A 7,011-nucleotide genomic window follows, 5' to 3' on the forward strand; every position below is an offset into this window, starting at 1 on the left:
CAGTGAAAATACTCTGTTATTTTTGTGTATCTTTTATGGGTTTATTTATTCTTACTTAGAGAACTTCACTAATCTAATTGAACAATTTTAAAAATCTTTATGTAAACACTTAATTTTGTATTTGAATAATTTTGCCACATGAAAATTTAAAAAAAACCTAGTGTAACGTAACAACCATCCATGAATACAAATCTTTGTTATGCTTTAGAATGTTGACACATATCATAAATGTGCCAAGAAAAAGTCTTTTTAAATTTTAAGAACTTACAAAAAACAGGATAAATGTGATTTTATACATCTCTTTTTAAACTTGATAAATTAGCATACAGTAGTTATTAATCCTACAGTTATGATATACAGTGATCATGTGATCAGAAAACTAACAACCTATTGCTTGCAGGTTCTAAAATCAAACGCTTTTATTTTCAACTAATTCTCATATTCCTCATGCTAAAGCAGTGATGCAGTTTTTATGAAATCTTACAGTAAATGTTGCACTGCTTTCCTATAACCAAGAAGTCAACTCAGACCAACAACCTGAGTAAACGAGCATTAATTCTGAATATAGCAAAAAAAAAAACCCCCCAAAAAACCTACTACCCAAAACTTGTCTTTTCTTAAGGAAAGAGAAAAAATTGTCTGCTTGTTATATCTCTGTCTATGCAAGTGCTTAGAACTGTGTATTAGGGAAAAGCTGAGCAGGAATGGTTGACAGACAGAGAAACCTCAATGATTATGGAGATTGCAGCAGCTATTTACTTACAGAGTTAATTAACAATCGGTTCAAATTATCACACACGGTCAGATTGCATGTAATTTAAATTGCTTTCGCTTACAATAATTTATATGACAAAAAAAGTTGACTCGGGGTTAGTGAAGTGAAGGAACATGGAAGGAATAGGAAACTGAAGTACATTTGCTCATGCCTAGTTTACTGCCATTTGTTCAAGGCATGGTGTATAAAGGTATCAATTAAATTAATTCAGTATTTAGACAGCTTTGTGAGGATTCAAAGCACAAACATCTTCATATTTGCAAGTAATAGTATGGTTGCTTTTATGCTTAACATTTTTTTACACTTTTCTTGTATCTGAAATTTTTCACATTTTTAAATGCTGAATTCTCAGACGTCAAAATAGTCTACATCATTAATGGGTCAGTTTATCAATTTAACACCCAAATTTAACGTGCTTGTCAATGCTGGCATTACCATAGTATTCCCAAAATAATTAAATGCAAATTATGCTTGAGTGTGCTAATTAACATGCACATAAACACTGGTATTAATGCAAAATTTAACTACGCCTCTTGTGTTGTAGCTTCATTTTTGGCGTTAACACTTTAGTGTTAAGATTTGCGTTATATCATCTTTATCTGGTGTACCCACAGTAATAGATAATGAGGTAATTTACATAGCTTTCATCTCATTACCACATTATCATTAAAATTAGTATTGACAATACTGCAAATGCATTAATGCTGATGTAGTGTGCGATAAATGCGCTTGTTAATTAACAAAGAAATCTAATGCATGTTAACACTTGCTTTAGCACTAACACATTTTAGTAAATATACCCTTAAAACTGATTAGGTCATGTAAGGGGCAGAAAGGAACAGAGAAGAACTGTTAACATTTAGGAAGTGGTCATGGTGTTACTAGGTGTGGAGCAAGTCATGCTCATTCCTTTCTAGGTAGAATTTTAAATTGAAATCACTAAAGGAGCATGCAGATCTTTTCACTTTGCATGATAATGAGAGAACCACATGTTCAGATATTTTTTGGCCGCTGGCTGGCACACCTGAGTTATTTTTTTTTGTACTTCCTAAGCTCTACAAAGCCACTGGGAAACAATGAGGCTATATATATTATATCACTCAGCAACAATAAACAACCAGCATATAAATAAGCAAGCTAGGCTCATGGAGGCTTTTTATTTTTTTATCTTTTTTTATTTCTACCTGTCCTTGAGAGGACTATGTCCTTCTCAACAACAGCTAATTTGACATTGACTAACATAAATACGTCTGGCCTAGTCTGTTAAGACCAGAATTCCTATACCTAAAAGGCAGTTACAGTCATTGGATACACATGTAATTGTCATTCTCCATCTTCGACTGGACAGGCTACTGACAGACTCTCTGATCTTTTCTTCACCATCCAAGCCATAATTACTGTCTCCTACACCCACGGATTCTCAAGTGAGAGAAGGAAAAATAAGAATTAATTTGAAATTCTATCTATTGTCATGCTACGGAGAACATGTGTAGGTGGCTCCTACAATACTTTCAGTTCCCACTGGACCAGAACTTGGTAGGGATGTGCACCTATTTTCTAATGAAATGAAAAAAATCACAACAAAAACTTTGTTTCATTAGGAAATGAACAAAAAAAAAATGCCATTGAAAATTGTTTTATTCTTGTTAGCTTTCATTTTGGAAATGGGAAAAAAATCCCACTAAGGACCACCGAAATTTAACAAATTAACTGGGTCATTTATCATTTTGTGTTAGGGCCTTAACACTAGCATTAAAGACCATAATGCATGGGTTAAATAGTGCAATGCATGCTACTATGCAAATGTCACATTGGTTATGTAAGTGGGAAGAGTTTGGGCAGAGATAATGGTAATGAGCAGCTCCTCATGTCAAATGTGATAGAGTAATGCACAGCAACATGGGTTTTAACGCCAGAAATATCTACTTTTTTTCTGTGCGTTGTTCCCCCCCATTAGCTGTGTGATACTGACCAAAAAGGTTTTTATCACACATGCCAGTTGAGAGAGAGAGAGAGAGTGAGAGAGCCAGAGTCGCTGTAGAGACCAATATGTAAGTTTACTATTTATACCACTATAAGAGGGGACATTTTTAATTAGGGTAAGGTTTGTTGGATGTGGTAGGTTTGGGGGGGGGAGCAGTTTTACATCATAGTCAAAGGTACAAACAGCAAAGTTGACATTACTGAAGATTTTCTGTCATTTTGAGCTATGAAAAGTAAAAGAGGAATTGATTTGTACAATGAACTCTCTACCTAGCTTGATTGAAACTAGGTAGAGAGTGAATCACAGTAGAGAGTGCATTTATTCCATGATTCTTTTTTTGTAATAAATGTATCATGCAATGTAGGAGCAGGGAAATTAGCCTAACCATGCCCCCTTTGTTATCGCGGCACTATTTCCTCTATATTTATAGCATTTTGATGAATCTAGGTCTAAACCCCCACCTACCCTCCCTAGACCTGATCTTACCACATCAAACCCCAGTTACTCCTGCCCCACCGGGTCCTGTTTTCAAAATGGTACAAGCCAGCCATGAGGCCATCATCATTTTGTCATATTGAAAATGGTGCTCAGTGAGGCAGGAGCGACTGGGGCCTTCTCCTGTCCCATTTTGACTGCTTCTTGTGCTTGCAACCCCACACATGGGATAAAGTCAGGTTTGGATGGGGGTGGGGCATACAGCTAGGCTTGGTAGAAGGAGGTGGTGTTTAAATTCTTTATTTCAGTGATGTTTTGGGTTTTTGGCGGCAGGGAGAGGAGGGAACTCAGCCCCTTCCTTTCTGAAACCTCCCTCACAAGAGACAGAGGTTTGAGCATGCTACCATTTAAGTGAACTGCAGCAGAAAAGAAAAAGCGGGACAATGCAACTATGAAACTTGAGCCATCAGCCCAGGAAATTGAAAAGATTGCCAGAACCCTTACTGTGAAGGTACTTAAATGTCCATTGAATAGATTAGTCAGAGATTCAGGTAGGAAATTTGCATGTCACAGCCCCCTGGAATACTGCTGGTAATTTTGTAAAAGTCAAAGGATTCAAACTCCTAAATTACAGAACTATGACTGGGAAAGGGATTTCTGAGAGAAATGTACTGGAGAACAGTCCTAGGAGCAAATAGATTCTCACCCTGACTCAGACACTTGGGTACTGAGTTCCCAGACACGAGAAGGATAGCCAGGCAGGATGGAGAGATCTGCACATGGTCTCTTTCTGTGGTCCTGCCTCAATCTTGGTCTTTTGGCTGACTTATCCAGGCTGGGTGACAGCAAATGACTGGCTATGAACTTAGCAGACCTGAAATCACTGAAAGCTGAAACTGCATAGGGTCTGAATCACTGAATGTTAAACAGCCATGAGCTTAGTGGAGCTATAAAACCCACGCCAGGGAAAACCCTCCTACTAAGGAAGAAGAACAGAAAGACAGTGGCGGATCCAGAGGCAGAGTTGGGTGTCCCAGGAGGGCGTGGATCCCAGTGGCAGACCAGGAGGTGGAGTCAGTTCCTCCAGGAGGGCATGGACCCCAGTCTTGGCATAGACCTTTCCACAGAATGGACTTCTCAGTGGAATGGGAGGAGATAGTTTACATATAATGGACCCCCCTAGGCCAACACTGCCCACCAGCTCAGTTGCATCTTTTCACATGGGTGAGACTTGGGGAAAAAAGGGGGAGGATAATAATATTTGCTTAAGCAGGAGCATAAGAGGTCCCTTCTATTCCATATGGTGTTATACTGTGGGGGCCAACAACCCCAAATTGCCAAATATTAAATGTTCTTGCAGTCTTGTAGAAATGTATATAGTTGCATGGCCTACTAACCATGAGTTTGACATCCTATTAGCAATGTACATAGTCATGTAGAAATGTATATGCTTGTATAGACTATTAAACCTGTATATATTTGTAAATATTGCTAGCCTTGTTCACAGTCCCATTTGTTTCCTGGGGTGAAGGGAGGGAAATTCCACCAACTATCATAGTCTTCCCCAGGTGGGTACACCAGGCACCAAGAACGTGAGGATCAACAGAATCTGCCCTAGAGGGGCTCCCACTAGGTCCGTCCTGGACCCAGGAACACCCCGCAAGTTAAGTGGTCGAGGGGATGTTACATTTCTTTTTGTTTTGTTTTTTTTCATTTTTTTCATTTTGCTTTTTCTTTTAGTTTGACTAATCCAAATGAACAAAAATAAACATCATACAAAATGCAAAAAGGAATTAAAAAAAAAAAAGAATGAAATGAAAACATTTTTTGTGCAAACCTCTAAAATCATGGCATCTTCAATCTTTAATATCACTCATGCCAGATAATTAGCAGGCATAACAATATGCGAGTAAGTTGGCAAATTTACGTGTGTGTGCGTCTTTTAAAATAACAACTTGCACATGTAAGTGTTGGTCCTACCCTAGACCACTCCTTTTTTATGATTCTTCAGTATTTGTGTGTGTGAAAGTGAAATACACTCATATTTTTGACTTTTGCAAAATGTGGAATATACGAGTAGGAGGCTACTTACGCACGTAAATGCTCATTTTTACACATGTAAAGTCTTGAAAAGTTCTCCCCTAAGTGTATTTTTCTTCAGGTTGCTGGACTGCAATTCCTCATGAATCTCTGGGAGTGATTGTCTTAGAATGAGTGTCCCAAATTACTTCACATAGAATTGGACCCAGGTGGTTCAAGGAGTAAGTATAATTTCCCTTTCAAGGGTGGTTCAAGGTGTAAGTATAATTTCCCTTTCAAAGGTGGTTCAAGGAGTAAGTATAATTTCCCTTTCCGTGGAAATCCCCCTCCATGCAGCACCAGGCTCTGAGGTCTGAGAGCGGGGAGGAGGCATGGATGAGGCGGCGAGAGCCCCCCGGGGCGGGCAGGGCAAGGCAGACTTCATCTGCAGAAGGTTTCCCGTGCCTGTGATCGCTCTGGTGCTACTTACTGTTCTGATTCTGGCTTTGATTCTGGGTATAATAGTCCTGGCAGTTACCCAAAGCAAGGCTTCTGCAGATCCCTCGCCCCGTCCTCCTCCTGCAGATCCCTCGCCCCGTCCTCCTCCTTCAGATCCCTGTGCAGACGGCTGGATCTGGTACAGAAGCAAATGTTATTTTTTCTCTGAGGACTCAAGAGATTGGGACACGGCCCAGAGCTTCTGCACCTCTCACAACGCCTCCCTCGCTCACATCGAGACCCGGCAGGAACTGGATTTCACAATTCGCCATAAAGGTCGCTCCGATCACTGGATCGGTCTGAGAAGAGATCAAGGGCAGCCATGGAAATGGACGGATGGATCGGAATTCAATAACACGTTTAGCATTTCACAGGAATCGGGTTGTGCCTACCTGACTGATGGCAGCGTCAGGAGTGCAAACTGCCTCATGTACAGAAACTGGATCTGCACCCAGCCAGAGCAGCACCGTTTTTAGGAAGAGCTTGAAAGGGACTTTCATTTACAAATGTGTGTCTGCATTCAACCTTACCGCTTCCTGCAAAAACTGTAAATACTACAACCCTGTTTGAATTATATTTAATGCTGTTACCTATCTTAATCTTCCTGCCCTTCTTCGCCAAGTTCTAGTCACCCTGTTACATGTAACTGCCTTTTCCGCACCATTGTTCTAGTTTATGTTTATTATGCACCCCTGTTTTATGTGAACCAGCATGATGTGACTGCGGTCTCGAATGCCGGTATATAAAAATCCGAAATAAATAAATAAATAAATAATTTAATTCGGGACATCAGTGTTAATATGAATTAGTCCACTTAGTGGCATAAGTTGAAATCCCAGGCCCTCAAGCAAACATTTTGGAGAAGGCAACCCCGATGGCTTTTCCCCAGGGCAAGAAGGAGGGGAATCTCTCTCTTTTGCTCTTGAGTGTGGGTGGGGGTGCCCCCTGCACAGATCCAGCTCTTCTCCTCAATGTGTGCAGCTGGCCCCCTAGCCCCTGTGTCAAGTATGGAAGCATCCTTTCTAATCCCCTTAAAGGCATACAGGCTTGTGAACCAGTGCAAGGACACCAGCATTCAGGGCTCCTGTGTATACAATTGAGGCACAAGCCCCATGTGCCAGCAATGCCATGCTGTGACTCCCCAGTAGCCTCTTCCTGGCTCCACTCATTCCTACTCCTCTTCTCCATGACCCCTTCCTGGATCTTCATCCTCCTGCTCCTCCATAACCCCTTTCCTGAGACCTCCACCCACGGTCCTTCACAGGTCCTTTCCCTTCTACTCTCTCCTGCCTTCCATGAC

General features: G+C 40.6%; 1 pseudogene; it reads left to right on the plus strand.

Moving 5' to 3' along the window:
- The first annotated feature begins 5,563 nt into the window (after positions 1–5,563).
- Positions 5,564–6,467, plus strand: LOC115089546 (annotated as a pseudogene).
- The last annotated feature ends 544 nt before the right edge of the window (positions 6,468–7,011 follow it).

The sequence above is a fragment of the Rhinatrema bivittatum genome, chromosome 4, assembly GCF_901001135.1.
Source record: "Rhinatrema bivittatum chromosome 4, aRhiBiv1.1, whole genome shotgun sequence".
Lineage (NCBI taxonomy): Eukaryota > Metazoa > Chordata > Amphibia > Gymnophiona > Rhinatrematidae > Rhinatrema > Rhinatrema bivittatum.